Below are 16491 nucleotides of genomic sequence, written 5' to 3' on the forward strand. Positions count from 1 at the left end.
TATCTTGATGGGCCCATCAGGGTGAATTAACTGCTGAATGTGCCTTCAAGTAGCCAAATGAGTTGATTTGTTGGATGGAATAATTTCACGATTGCCCATTTAAATGTTGGGAACCAGCTAACAAATAAGACAATTTTCATTTTGGTATAACTGATGCCCAGTTGCTTTTTTTGAGCAGTAAGTAACCAAATATTCATAAGGCAACTCTATGCCACCCTCAGAGAGAGGGACATTTGTCTTCCTGCTTGTTAAGCAGGAGGACATAAATCCAGTTAATTTAATAGCTCTAAAGTGAGCAGAACCAGGAGAATGTTGTACACAGTAACACTAATACTTTGTGATGATCAACTATGATTGACTTAGATCTTCTCAGCAATACAATGACCCAAGACAATTTCAAAAGATTATGTTATGTACTTCCATACAAAGAACTGAGGGGGTCTGAATGTAGATTAAAGAATACTGTTTTCAATCTTTAAAAAAAAGTATTTCTTTTTGTCCTATTTCTTCTTTCTCAGTATAACTAATGTGAGATTTGTTTTATGTGATTGCACATATATAACATCAAATTACTTGCTGTCGTGGGGAAAGGTTAAGGGGGAGAAAGATGAAATAAAAAGCTGGAACTCAAAATCTTTCAAAAATAAATGGTGAAAATTACCTTTATGTGTAATTAGAGAAGGTAAAATACCATTAAATAATATCAAAAAATAATTTAATAACCAAATTGTTCAGCTAAAATTTGTTCAAAAAGGACAAGTAAGCAACCACAAGAAGATTGTGTGATAATGATGATAAACTATGACAGATTTGGTTCTTCTCAGCAATTAAGCAATTCAATACAATTCCAGCAAAGAGACCTATGGAGACTGATTTGAATTTGGATTCTGTATGCTATTTGTAACATTTTCTTTTTTTTCTCTTTTTTTATTTTTCATGGGTTTTCCCTTTTGTTCTAATTTTTCTCTCCCCATCTGATTCATGGAAAAATTAAATTTTAAAAAGGCCATGTAAGACCCAGCCACATACTAAAATATAAGATCATAGATTAGAACCAGAATAAATCTTAGGGGTCCATTCTAACCCACTCATTTTTTCAGATGAGAACACTGATGTTGAAAGAAGTTAAGTGACATATCTAGTAAATGTTAGAGCAATGATTTTGAACTCAAGTTTGTCTTGACTCTAAACCTAGTTCTTTATGCACTATACCACCTAATATCCCTAACTTTGAATGCATACATTGAATATTATTTTGTTGAATTTGGTTTCTCCAAACTCTTCTGAAGATAATAAAAACATCTAGATCTTCCTACCTTCTCTTTAGGTCCTATTTATCTTACTCTCAATTTCAAGGTACTCTTCTATTGCTTCCCTAGGAAACTTCCCCCAAAACTGTCATTCTGTTTTCTTTTTATCCTAGTTTCAAACTCTAGTTCAGCTTTTTTCCCCCTCATCAATTTACACTTACTATTGTACCAGTGATGGCTGTCAATCCTTCTTCTGAACTAGGGCTCCAGCAGAGACTTTCTATGATGCCTCATAATGTCATAGTGACAATAGGTTCTTGAAGGCTCTACAATGGTATAAACATTGACAGGTCCAATCTGGTAGGAAAGAGTTTGAATATGGATCAGTGAGAGATATATGCCTGCTATCTAAACACTAGCTTAATTAAGTTTGAAAAGACTCATAACTTCTCCCAGAATTGGCCTCTGGGTGAAATTTTTTTTCACACACATAAATTCCTGAAATCATTCAGGATGGTAAGGAGGGGGTGTGATCCGTAATGGCAGAAGAAGTGTACACACTTGTGATAACATACATTCTTAAAGTAATTATGTATGTGTGTTTATTTATATCTATCATCTGTCTATTCAAATTCATCAAATATTTATTAAGCACTGGATTTACATGTATGAGACAGTGTGCCAGGCAATGCAAATATAAAGACAAGAATGATGCAGCTTTTGCTGAAAGAAGCTGATATATTCTACTATGGGGGGTATATGTTTCTAGAACATGTATCTATAACTGTATATTTCTACAAATGTATATAAAAATCAAGAGGGAGAAAACACTAATAACTGATGGTGAGGGAAGGGAATCAGGAAAGGCTTATATAGGAGGTTTTACCTGAACAATGCTTTGAAAGTCTTTAGGACTTATTTGAGGTGGGGATGAGTTCCAGAAGAGGGGAACTACTTGTGACTCTGTGACAAGTAATGGAACGTGCTGTGTGAGCAAAAACTAGTGGCTCCTTTGACCAAACAGAGAGTGTATAAACAAGAATAATATAAAAGAAGCCTTCATTTATTTGGTGAATGCCTAAATATTAGACTTTTTTTTTTTTAGCCATAGAAAGCCATTGAAGGTTTTAGAGTAGGGTAGTAGCATGATTAAAGCTCATGGTCTAGTAATATCACAATTTAATAAAAGTGGCACTATTTCTCCTCTCCCTTCCTCCCTCCTTCCCTCTTACCCTTTTTCTCCCTTCCTCCCTCTTTCTCCTTTCCTCCTTCCTTCCCTCTCTTTCCTTCTCTTTCTCTCTCCCTCCCTCTCTTCCCCTCCCTTTCTCCCTCCCTCTCTCTCTCTTTCTCTCTCCCTTCCTCCCTCTCTCTCCTTTCCCTCTCTCCCCTCCCCTCTATCTGTCTCTTTCTCCCCCTTCTTTCTCCTTCCCTTTCTTCACAGCCTTTATTTCTCATTGTTTCTCTCTCCTCTATCTCTCTGTCTTTCTGTTTCTTTTCCCTCTCTATGTCCCTCCATCTCTATTTCCCTTCTTTCTCATCTCTCTCTCTCTCTGTGTTTCTGTTACTGTGTTTCTTTCTCTCCAGTCTACCAACCTAATTCTGAAAAGGTTCCATAAGTGGATATTCAAGTTAGCTGTTAACACATTATAAAATAGCCAAGTAAACTAAGAATTTTACATACAGTATGCATAGCCTATACATTACCAATTTTCAAAAAATGAGTGTAATAAAAATATTTAACATGAAAATGATGCTAAAGACCATTTCATCCTTTTTTTAAAAATCAGGATCCTTTTGATTAAAAAAAACTCCTTCAGGATCTTTCAAAGCTACTTTATGAACTGCAATTCATAAAAGATGAAAGCCCTTCTGATCATTTTAGCTTTCTGTTTCTTTAGATTCTGGAAAAATGGAATCCCAGGGTTTAAGGCAAACAGAGTTCTCAGAGATCATCAGGGACCAGAAGGAAAAGGAAAAACTTGGTCAAGATCACATGGTAAAGTAACAAAGGCAGGATTTGAAACTCGAATCTCCAGTTCAAAATCCATTCCCTCTCCTAGCAGCATACTCTTTTTTTGCCTGCATATATACTACAATTTGGATTTAAATCCTCTTCTTGAATTCTGACTATGTGTTCTCAAAGCTGATTCTGGAGTTGAAGGAAGAACCGAACATTTATGTATACATGTATGTATGCATTGTAAACATGTATATATGTATATATATATAACACACCAAAATCTATTTCCCAGTAGATAAGTGGTTCAAAATACATGAGCAAAGCACTCTTAAAAGAATTGTAAACTATTATAAAAGAATTTCCAGATCATTAATTATAAGAGAAATGCCCATCAAAACAACTTTAAGATTTTGTTTTACAATCAACAAATCAGCAAGTCACAAAAGTTGGGGGTAATTGATGTTAGAAGAGTTGTGGGAAGATAGACACATGAAAGCATCATTGTTAGAGCTATGAATTAAAATGATCATTTTTGGACATTAATTTGGAATGAAAAAATAAATGACCAAATGTCCGTGCTCTTTGACTCACAATTCTGTTACATATATCCCAAGGAGGTCATTAATAAATATTTACAGCAGCAGTTTTTGTGATAACCAGAAACTGGAAACATGGTAGCTATCTTTTACTTGAGAAATGGCTAGATACACTGTGACACATGAATATATTGGAATATTATTTTTTGAAACCCCTAATCCAAGACTCATTGGTATCAGACTCTCTTCTTTGGTGAAGATGAATGTCCTGCCCTGTGTAGAAGTGAGGCAGAGTTGGCAAGAGCCAGAGAGCTCCAATCTTCTTCTCTTCTTTGGACTCTTTAAGTTTCAAGTCTTCTTTAAGTTTTGAAATAGATGAATCCAAAAAACAAAGCAAAACACACACACACACACCAGAATGGGAAGACATGAAAAGAGCTGGCAGCCTCTGTCATGTCCCTTTTCATAGTTTGCTATTCTAGAGACTTCAAGGAGTTTTTCCTTGGGTGAGCTCTAGGACTCTCTCTTAGTCGAATTGAATTATCTTGCTTTCAGTTGGAGAGCTCTGCATTTTCTGGTAAGTGTTTTCTGATGTGTACTTTGATTTCTGGTTTGCTACTGAGCTGAATAAAGGGGTTTTCTTGGCTAAGTGCTAAATATGTTCATTGCAAAAGCACTATTAGGTGGGAAAGGAATCAAGCTTTGGATAAAGAGCATGAATTCCTCTTTTGTCCCCCACCCCCAAATAATGGCAAAGTGATCATCCTTAGATTGAATACAGTCATATTCCTCAGACTAATACTATTTAAGGGAGCTTCTTCTCTTGGCAGGAATGATAAGTTTCCCTTGAAGAAGAGAAAGGAGAGAAGAGGCTAGAAATGTCCATTCTGTCTCCCATTAAGCCACACAATGATATCCCTATGCTTCAGTCTCTCTCCATTTGGGGCTCCTCTAATACTGTGTTATAAGAAATCACCAATAAGGTAAATACAGAGAAGCATGGAAAGGCATGACCATGTAGAATAGAAAGCAAAAAAACAATACACAGAATTAGTATATTAATAGAAATGGAACTAACAACCACCACAAAATAATTAAAAGTGCAAAATTACAAAGAATAAGTAAAGCTCCAAAGTATATATATGAAGATATATTTCCTCCCACTCTCAACAAACTCATTTGCAAAAATGGCAAGTCCCTTGGTGTAGTGAATTACATATATATTTCTATCTTTTTCTATGTGATCATAGGTTTTGCTAATTTTTCCTCCTCCCTATTTTTCTTTAAAAGTTGTTATTATATAGATGACTCTCTGAGAAAAGCAATAGGGTAAGGCTAAGGCAAGAATTTTTTTGTGATATAAAACAAAAAGTTATCAATAAAATTTATTTTTAAATAATAAAAATTAATGTTGTGAAAATTTGAAGCTTTTAGAGAACTTTTACATTCAGAAGTTGAGTAAATCTTTTCATTTCTTTTAAAGCACTTTCAGCTGGTTAAAAGGGGCCAAATCCATCAATAAATAAGCATTTATTAAATGCCAATGGTGTGCCACACATAGTGCCAGGTGATTGGAATGCAAAGATAGAAAACAATTCAAAGACAGAAAATAATACAAAACAAAAAAATATCCTCCTAGATTTCAAGGAGCATACCTCTTGTTAGGGGGCAATCAATCTAAACCACAACAAATGCATGCTGAATGAATACCAAATAAATGCAAGTTCAAGAAGCATCAGGTAGTTAGGAAAGGGAGGACACATAATAAGGGAGATTAGAAAAGACTGCCTATGAGAGAGAAGCAAGGATTAAATACCTACATTTAAATCAAGATGGTGAACCTCTTTAAATCTTTTTTTTTTTTTTTTTTTTTTGACAAGTGCCTATTATCTTTGAGGACCAGGGTGTACAAGCAATAAAACCAGATAGAGTTCTATTTTAGGCTAACAAATAAATATAAATGTAGTGTAAATATTTAATAAATATAAAATAATTTGTACAGCCTGATAAAATGTCTTCTTCAGCTTCTTCAGTGTCTTGCTCCATGCCATTAATTGTAGTGTCAGTTGATGGATCTGGAAGCCAACATGCTACACTGAAAATAGGGATGATTTGGAGTCAGAGGAACTCATTCAAAACCTTTCTTGAACATTTATTAACTATGAGACCTTGAATAAATCATTTCAGCTTTGTGGGCCTTGCTTTTCTCATTCTTAAATCAAGAATGTTAGATTAGATATTCTCTAAGGTCCTTTCTAGATCTAAATATATGATCTTAGGAATTTTTAAATTTTGTTTTACCCCAAGTCATGAAACTGTCTACCAAGATCTGAAAAAATTGTTATCTGCATAGGTAGAGAGAGTGGTCAGCTAGGTGACTCCATAGTGCACAGAGCACTGAGCCTGGAGTCAGGACCACAACTTCCTGAGTTCAAATCTGGCTTCAGACACTTACTAGCTGTGTGACTCTGTGCAAGACACTTAACCCTGTTTGCCTCAGTTTTCTTATCTGTAAAATGAGCAGTAAAATGAAGGAAATGGAAAACCACTTTAGTGTTTTTGCTAAGAAAATCCCAAATAGGGTCACAAAAAGGAGGATAAGACTGAAAAACACTTGAACAAGAGCAAAAAAAGGTAGCCAGGTGCATGAAATCATAGATTCTTGAAGGACATTAAATACATTTTCATATCTTAAGACTTTGAGAGAAACTGAGGAAGGCCTCCACGAGGAAGGATGTACAGGGGACCAGAAGATTTTGAAGAGATTACCACCCATATGGATCTAGAAAAGTATTCAAACTAGGAGACCCCTGAAGCATCCTATCTATAAAAATACATTTGCTGCATTTGCTGCATGGGGTAGGGAAGGTTACCTCTGGTTGTCTGTGCCATTAATCAAATGACTTAGCTAATATGTCCTAAATTAACACCATTACCAGCCTCTCGTAAGAACCACTGGCACGCTTCATTGTGATCAAAATAAGACTGTTGATGAAACCAAAGCCTGGTGCGGGAACGTTAGGAGACTAGAGACGAGATTGATTTTAATTAACTTCTTTCTCATATTACAAAGGTGAGAAAAGACCTATTCTCAATAGCTCTGGATGAAAAAAAAAGGCAGAGACTGATGAAAATCATTGCTACAAGGTGTTTTTGTTCTCCTGTTCACCCAGTGCATTTTATTACTAGGTTGACAGACACCTAGCACAGTGAGTTGAGATAGCAGTATGTTTTCTTATTAAAGGGCTTCTGTTTGGGGAGGGTCTGGGCCTCCCCTGGTTTTATTTGCTCTGGGCTACAGTGAATCAGAGTGATCTTCAGGACCATTGCAATACTTCTCTCCCCCTACTTTTCCTATAATATTTCATTAAACATATTTGACCATAAAGTGGGGGTGGGATGAAGGGAAAGGAACATTTTGCTATTTATAACAAATAACATTTCTGTAGTGATTTATAATATGCAAAGCACTTTATATAAGTTATCTCCTTTGATCCTCAAAACCTGGGAGTTAAGTATTATTATTATCCCTATTCTAGAGATGAGGCAATTGAGAACAGATTTTCCTAGAGAAAGGACTCAAGCAGTAAGTGTCTGAGGCAGGATTCATACTCAGCTTTTCCTCACCATAAGCCCAACACATTACCAACATACCACCTTACTGCTTCATGAGATTCACATAGAGCTTTAAGGGCTTTAAGGGTTGCAAAGCACTTTTATATGCATCATTTCATTTGGTTGCTGTTTTTTTTTTTTTTTTTTTTTTTTTACAACAATCCTGTAAAGTATATATTTTTTGTTGTTGTTTTTTGTCTTGACCTAAGTTTCCACCTACGTATGAAATTCCTCATGAGGAAACTCCTTTTTTCAATACTGTTTGGTAACTCTTCAGCAGCATCTGATATTAAAATGCTGCATGAGGGCAATTAAATAACTTGCCTAAAATCACAAAGTAGTATGTGTCAGAAAGGAGGCTTCCACCTAGGGCTCTTATTTCTTATCTAGTCTTAGTCACCGAATAAGTGTTGCCTCAGACAAAGTGAGCCCTGAGAAAGCTCTTACTTTTGAAAATCCAGGGTCTCCACAACATCCAGGGCCATCTCCAGTCGTCCTGATCTATGTCTTACCATTGGACTCAGATGGCTCTAGAGGAAAGAATGAGGCAGGTGACTTTGTTCAGCTCTGCCCTGCTTAAATCCAATTCACTTGCAAGTCAAGTTATCATCTTCCTGATGTCATTGGCCTTCTTTAAGAGTGAAGGGCAAACAACAACAAAAATAACAAATAACAACAATCATGTTACAGATCACACACACACACACACACAGAGTCATATACTATTTCAGAATGTCTTTAGAGGTGAATATTACTGCTGGTATTTTAACCCTATTTTAAAGAAGAGAAAAATTAAAGTTCAGAGAGGATTTGCTTATAGTCACACATGTAAAAGACGGAAACAAGATTTGAAGCCAGCCATCTCCTATGTCTAGGGACAGCACTCTTTCCAATATATGCCATGCTGCTTCAGAGCTCCTTCTTGGGTCCTATTAAAGCCAGATCTGAGTTTCTTTGTGTGGATCTGATTTGGACTCTTCTAGATGGATATCTGCAATGGCAGAATTGGCTTTAAGCATTTAGCTCCTAAGTACTTGGGAGGGCAATGGGTGAAGGCAAACTCCTCTATCTCCTTACATCTTAGCTCCTAATCTATCTTTCATTGGCACATGCATGTGTATGCCAGGCCTCAAAAGGTTCATTGTGACGTCTTAAGAGATGGTCTTACATGAACATTCTTTTGGCCATCTCAACCAGATTGATTAATTACTTCATCCAAGCCAACACCCACTGTGCACGAAAACATTTTCTAAAGTGTAGAGCTTCTAGGTGGCTTAGTGCAGAGATGATAAAACTGGCAGCTGAAAAACTCCTGAGAGAAACCTGAAGCAGATTAAAATGTAATTGAAAAATATTTAACAGTATAAATAAAAATAAAATATAGCACAATATTAATTTGTGGTTTTTGAAGTCAATATGTGGCCATCAGGGATGAGTTTCTAATTGAGTTTGAAACCACTGGCTTAGTACATAGAGCTCTGAACATGGAATAAGACAGAATGAAATGAAAATCTTGCCTCAGACACCGATCAACTGTGTGACACTGGTCAAGTAACTTAACCTCCTTCTGGCTGAGTTTCCTCATCTATTAAATGCAGATAATAATAGTACCTACTTCCTGGGGTTATTGTGAAAAATAAAAGAGTACTTATAAAGTGCTTTGCAAACCTTACAATACTATGAAAATGTTAGCTGTTACTTGTTATTGTTATTATTATAATATCATACCCCAAGTAGGAGATCCCTCTCAAATTGCAGCAAGTAAGTGAGAAAGAGCCCCAGCATGGGAACAAGGGGACAAACGTCTTCATTCTGATTCTGCTGCCAGCTTGCTGTGTTACCTTAGGCAAGAATCATTTCTCTGGTTCTTGGTCCTCCAACTGTAAAATGAGGGTAGTTGTCCAGATGGCTACTTTAATCTCTAGGGACCCTTTCTGTTCTAAATCTATGATCCTTTGAATTACAGCAACCCAGAAACTGAGCAGGGTAAGACTTCAGAGGCCATTTAATCCAACCTATTTCTGACCAAGACTATAGTGGTCAATTTTCCCAAATTTTCCACCATTGCCAAAAATCTCCCTCCATTAAAAATCCACCAACTTTATTTCATTTCTGGATAGTTCTAATTAATAGGAAAATTTTTCCCCCTCTTAATCAAGCCTTAATTTACCACTTTGCCCCATCCATTTATTACTTTTATTTAACACCAGGGCAAAACCAAACAAACCTAATTCCTTTCTCAAGTGACAATCCTATAAATAATTGATATCATCTATCAGATTTCCTCTAAGTCTTGTGTCAAAAGGTGGTATGTGCAGTAGTTCTCTCACCATCTACATCAGCTTCTTCTGGTCATGCTCTTTCTTCCTTGTTTAGTTCTTTCTGAAAAAAAAAGGGTCAAAATTAAATGTAGTAATCCAGCTGTGGCCTATCGGGATTGAGTAACACAAAAATTCTCTTCCTGGATATGCATGCAACAGATGTCTTTCTTACTGTAACCAATAATAATATCAGGATGGTGGCGTTTGCTGTTGCTGTTGTGATTTTTGTTTTGATTAATATTTTGTTTTCCCCCAACTACATGTAAAAACAAGTTTCACATTTGTTTTTAAAACTTTGAGTTCCAGGGGCAGCTAGATGGTGCAGTGGATAGAGTGCCAGCCCTAAAGCTAGAAGGACCAGAGTTCAAATGTGACCTCAGACACTTAATGCTTCCTGGCTGTGTGATCCTGGGCAACTCACTTTACCCCAAATGTCTCAGCAAAACAAAACAAAACAAAAACCTACCTTTGAGTTCCTAATTGTCTCCCTCTTTTTCTATGCTCCTTTTGAGATGGCAAACACTTCCATATGTTATAATGTAATGCAATCATGCAAAACACCATATTTTCCATATTTGTCATGTTGTGAAAGAACACATAGACAAACAAATTTTCAAGAAAAATTAAAAAAAAGTTAAAAAAGGTATTCTTCAATGTGTATTCAGTTACCATCAGTTCTTTTTGTGGGGATCGATAACATTTTTTTACCATAACTTCTTCAGAGTTGTCTTGGATCATTGTACTGCTGAAAACTGTTGCTGTTGTTGCTGTTGGGACTCATATGACTTCCAAATCATTGAGTTGAATCTCAGTAACTGAACCTCAGTCTACTAAAATCTTTTTCACAGGACTGTGTGTTCAGTCATTCTTCCTTTAATCTGGATCTTTTTTTTTTTTTTTTTTTTTTTTTTTTGAAATTTAGTTTTTGAAGCCAAGCGTAGAACTTTACATTTATTCACATTAAGTTTCAACTAGGTCAATTTTGCTTCAGCATTTCAGCCTTTTAGGATCTTTTTTTTTTTTGTATAAAGAACCATGTCATCTAATAGGATAGTTATCCCTCCAAGATTTCATCCATATGATAATTTTACAGACATGCCATTGCATTCATTGACATTAATGATGAATTAGTCAGCTTAGTGATTTTGAGAAAGAGAAAAATGGAAAGAGAATAAAGAAATAAAGGTTTTTTCAGTTAAGTAACAGAGCCACATGGGATATTTAATGGAACACATCATCTAAAGAGAGTTTGGGACTTGAGGTTAGTGGATCCATCACTTATTTAGTATGTAATTTTATACAAATTGCTTCACATTCCCAAGACTCGGACAAATAAAGAATTTCCACATCTGTAAAATGGGGGATAATAATGTATACACACACACACACACACACACACACACACACACACTACCTTATTGGATATTATGAAGATAAAATTGATAAAACATATATAAAATGCTTTGTAAAGCTTAAAACAGTATATGTATAATGTATTGTGTGTGAGAGAGAGACATAAGGAAAGATAAAGCACTTTATAATCCTGATGCTGGTGGAGACTGATATTGGTGAATAATTTGAATTTAGGAGTTTTGAGCTACATGCAGTAGAACTAAAACCAATCAGGTGTCCATACTGTCTAGTCAATAAGATCACTACTCTCCCCCAAGAGTGAGGGTCTGTTAGGCTACCTAAGGAAGGATGAGATGGTGTGGGTCTGAATAGAGGTCAAAAATTCTCTGCTGATTACCGTAGAATTGTCTCTCAAGTGATTACTGTACTTCCAGGCTGGATGAGAAACACCCTCTCTCTGTGTCTCTCTCTTTCTCTTATTCTCTCTGTCTCTCTGTTTCTCTTATTCTCCCTGGCTCTATTTCTCTGCCTTACTCTCATTCTCTTTTGCTCTCCTCCTCTCCTCCTCTCTTTCCTTTCTGTCCTAAAGCTATTATCCTTTGAATTACAGTATCCAGGGGAGCTGGGAAAGTCAGAGAGAGAGAGAGACAGACAAAGAGACATACAGTCAAGCATCTCTCTGTCTGTCTCTCTGCCCCTGTCTCTCCCAGCTCTTCTGGATGCTGTAATTCAAAGGATCATAGATTTAGAGCAAAAAGGGGAGAGAGAGAGAGAGAGAGAGAGAGAGAGAGAGAGAGAGAGAAGGGGGAGAGAGCAAGAGAAGAGAGAGTGAGGATACAAGATTGTCCCCATTTAGTGCTCAATGACTAGATGCAGATTAACTAGCACTGCTGTCAGGGTAGCTGTGAATTTTTCCCATTGGCAATGCATTTCCTGATTGAAATTAAGTCACACTTCTTAGAGAATCTGGACTTTCTACTTGGCCTTCCCACCTTGACTTTCTATGTGCCTTGGCTTCGAGGCTGAGAAAAGCACAATCCACAGAGTAATGTTTCAAGGATCTCTGGACATGGAGACTTTATATGAATTTAAAGCTGCCAGTCCTATGAGACATGGTTTTATCAGTGTAGCAGAGGAGTCCTGCCCTATAGATAAGCCATGTCAGACTCAGTTAGCACTCCAGAGAGTCTCTATCTTATAATCATTGAAATAAAGGATTAATACTTCTCAGAGTGATGCCCAAGATAAACTCTTTAATATCTCCCTAATCTGGGATGATTTGTTAGTGCAAACAAAGGGGATCTCTGAAAGATGAATTACTTCTTAAGTTTTTCTTTTCTAAACCTCAGTTGGAATCCCTTGCCATCCCCTAGGAGCCTGGTGATGCCATGGGTAGTAGATATGGATCTTTCTTGGCAAAGCTCTCAAGCTTCCTTAAAATCTTTCAGTGAGGTTTGATGCAGAGATGCCTTGGCCTATGACATGAGAAATAAAGTGAGTTAATTGTACTCTATTATTAATTCATGGGGTAGTGAGTTTCTTATCATGAAAGGTGCTGAAGTGGAGAAAGAATGATCCTTTGTCACTGCAGAGCAGATTGATGTTACAAAGGAGATTCATGGTTCAGATATAGTTTGCACGAGGTACCCTCTATGTGAAGTCCATAGGCTATTAGCACTTCTCTAGAGACTATCTAGTCCACTTCCCTCCATGTTATAGTGTAGGAAACAGGGGCCAAGGAAAGGTAAGTTACAAGTCTAAGGCCATTATAAAAAAATTGAACTTGCAACCATTCCACCTCCTCCTTCACTGATTCTCTTCACAATCCTGGTAGTCATCCATTCTTCTGGGAATCCAGTGCTCTGGGTATCCAGGGTTCCCCATTTAGACTGTTTTCTATATTTCTTTCTTCTTCTCATCCCAAGCAAAACCTATTTCCCTCAAAAAACTCATGGGGAAAGATATGATCAATTAATTCCATCTCTAATCAAAGTAAAAGGAACTGGAAACTCAACACTTCTGGGAAATGTATGCCAGTACACATTACAGCTCACTGATGCTCTATAGCATTAGTTTTCCTGAGTCTTCAGGAGAATTGCAGCTACTTAAACTATTGGTTTAGTTAAGGTCATATTATAAATTGTGTGGGTTTGATTAAGCCCAGTGGAAGATATAGCGAAAGTCTAGATATGACTATAGGCACAAGGTTTTTCTGACTCTTACAATCTCTATAGTGATCACAGCTTACATTTATAGAGAATGTTAAGGCTGACATAGGAAGTCCCAAACCAATAATCAGGTGATATATGCAAGAATTATCATCCTTTTTTTTTTAACAGATGAGGAGATTAAGGCTCTGAGAGAAATAATGAGATCAAAAAGAAGAGTAGGTTAATCAGAAAAGAGGAAGGAAGATAGGAAGGAAAGGAAGGAACAAAGGATTGATGGAAAGAAGGAAGGGAGGGAGGAAGGAGGAAGGAAGGGAGGGAGGGAGGGAGAGAAGAAGGGAAGAAGGAAGGAAGGAAGAAGTACTTATTAAGAGTCTGCTATGTATCAGGCACAGGTCTAAGAGCTTTACTATTATTATCTCAATCCTCACAACAAGCCTGGATAGATGCTATTATGATTCTCATTTTATAGATGAGTATTCAGAGAGAAATTAAGTGTGTTGCCCAGGGTCATCCAATTAGTAAGAATCTGAAACTAGATTTGGTCTCAGATTTTTTTTTGATTCAATGGTAAAAATGCTGGACCTAAATTCAGGAAAGACCTCATCTCAATAACCTACCATCCCCAATACCCACACCCCCCAATACTATTTACTTGCTGTGCATTTCAGAAAGTTATTGAACATCTCTGAGTCTCAATTTTATGGGAATAATTACCTGTAGCACATATCTCACAGGATTTTTGTGAAGCTCTAATAAGATAATATATAATACCTTGCAATTTTTAAGGAGCTTTAAAATCAGTTATCATTATAGTAAGCTTGGTTTTGAATATATTAGCTCTGAGGTATTGATGGAACATATAGATGGAAGCATCCTGAAGCTGTGGACAATGTGGATCTGGAGCTCAGAAGAGAGATTAGAATTGGTGACATCTTTTGGGGAGCTATTTACATAATGATGATATTCAAAGTTGCATGAATGAAGTTATTAAGAAAGAAAGTGAAATGAGAAAGACACTATAAAAAGGCTAAAATACAACCCTTTGAGGAATATTCATGTTGAAATGGTCAGGAAAAGGATCAGGAATCCATTTGAAAAAAATACTTAGAAAGTTAGAAGAACTGAGTTATTGTGGTATCCTTGTAGAGAAGAGAGACCATCTCATAGTGTAGCATGGGATTCCAAATCTATTATTTTGTGTTTGTGTTCCTAGAAGCCTGACATTACTGAAAAACGACTGTGAGTAGGGATGGTAGGCTGGGACTAAGCTAAACACATTACAAGGAAGAAGCAGGTCCAAAGGATCAACAAAGAAGTCAAAGGGGAAGGTCCTAGGCTTGGATGCGGTTTCCCTAACCTATAGAATACATAGATTATAGAGCACTAGAAATTGAGAGATGCTAATGGATTAGCACTTCTCCCTCTGGTAGCAAGAAGAGGAGGTTTCTTGAGCATATTCTTTTTTTTTTTTAATTCATTTTTCCAAATTATCCCCTCCCTCCCTCCACTCCCTCCCCCCATGGCAGGCAATCCCATACATTTTACATGTGTTACAATATAACCTAGATACAATACATGTGTGTAAATACCATTTTCTTGTTGCACATTATTTCTTAGCTTCCAAAGGTATAAGTAACCTGGGTAGATAGACAGTAGTGCTAACAATTTACATTCGCTTCCCAGTGTTCCTTCTCTGGGTATAGTTATTTCTGTCCATCATTGATCAACTGGAAGTGAGTTGGCTCTTCTTTATGTTGAAGATTTCCACTTCCATCAGAATACATCCTCATACAGTATTGTTGTTGAAGTGTATAGTGATCTTCTGGTTCTGCTCATTTCACTCAGCAACAGTTGATTTAAGTCTCTCCAGGCCTCTCTGTATTCCTCCTGCTGATCATTTCTTACAGAGCAATAATATTCCATAACCTTCATATACCATAATTTACCCAACCATTCTCCAATTGATGGACATCCATTCATCTTCCAGTTTGTAGCTACAACAAAAAGAGCTGCCACAAACATTTTGGCACATACAGGTCCCTTTCCTCTCTTTAGTTTTTCTTTGGGATATAATCCCAATAACAGCAATGCTGGGTCGAAGGGTATGCACAGTTTGACAACTTTTGGGGCATAGTTCCAAATTGCTCTCCAGAATGGCTGGATTCTTTCACAACTCCACCAACAATGTATCAGTGTCCCAGTTTTCCCACATCCCCTCCAACATTCATCATTATTTGTTCCTGTCATCTTAGCCAATCTGACAGGTGTGTAGTGGTATCTCAGAGTTGTCTTAATTTGCATTTCTATGATCAGTAGTGATTTGGAACACTCTTTCATATGAGTGGAAATAGTTTCAATTTCATCATCTGAGAATTGTCTGTTCATATCCTTTGACCATTTATCAATTGGAGAATGGTTCGGTTTCTTATAAATCAGGGTCAGTTCTCTATATATTTTGGAAATGAGACCTTTGTCAGAACCTTTCCTTTTAAAAATATTTTCCCAATTTGTTACTTCCCTTCTAATCTTGTTTGCATTAGTATTGTTTGTACAGAAACTTTTTAGTTTGATGTAATCAAAATCTTCTATTTTGTGATCAATAATGATCTTCTTGAGCATATTCTAATGAGTTACAAGTATCATCCTCCCAGGTAGGAATGTAAACAGATAAACCTTATTAAGTCCCTTATGATATTACTTTCCTGATTACCTCCTTATGCTTCTTCAGAGTCCTGCATTTGAAAATCAAATTATCCATTCAGCTCTGGTCTTTTCATCTCAAACTCTTGGAAATCCTGTTTCATTGAATGACCACCTTTTCCTCTGAAGGATTATGCTCAGCTTTGCTGGGTAGGTGATTCTTGGTTGTAATCCTAACTCCATTGCTCTCTGAAATATAATTATTCCAAGTTCTTTAATGTAAAAGCTGCTAAATCTTGCTGTTATCCTAACTCTAGCTCCACTATACTTAAATTGTTTATTTCTGAATGCTTTCAGTACTTTCTCTTTGACTTGGGAGTTCTGGAATTTGGCTATAATATTCCAGAAAGTTTTTATTTGGGGAATCTCAGGAGATGATCAGTGGATTCTTTCAATTTCTATTTTACCTTTAGTTCTAGACTATCAGGATATTTTTCCTTGATAATTTTTTGAAAGATGATGTTTAGGCTCTTTTAAAAACCACAATTTTCAGGTGCACCAATAATTTTTAAATTATCTCTCCTGGATCTATTTTTCAGCTCAGTTGTTTTTTCCAGTGAAATATTTTACATTTTCTTCTATTGT

This window comes from Sminthopsis crassicaudata, chromosome 2 (genome assembly GCF_048593235.1).
Source record: "Sminthopsis crassicaudata isolate SCR6 chromosome 2, ASM4859323v1, whole genome shotgun sequence".
In the NCBI taxonomy this organism is placed as follows: Eukaryota; Metazoa; Chordata; class Mammalia; order Dasyuromorphia; family Dasyuridae; genus Sminthopsis; species Sminthopsis crassicaudata.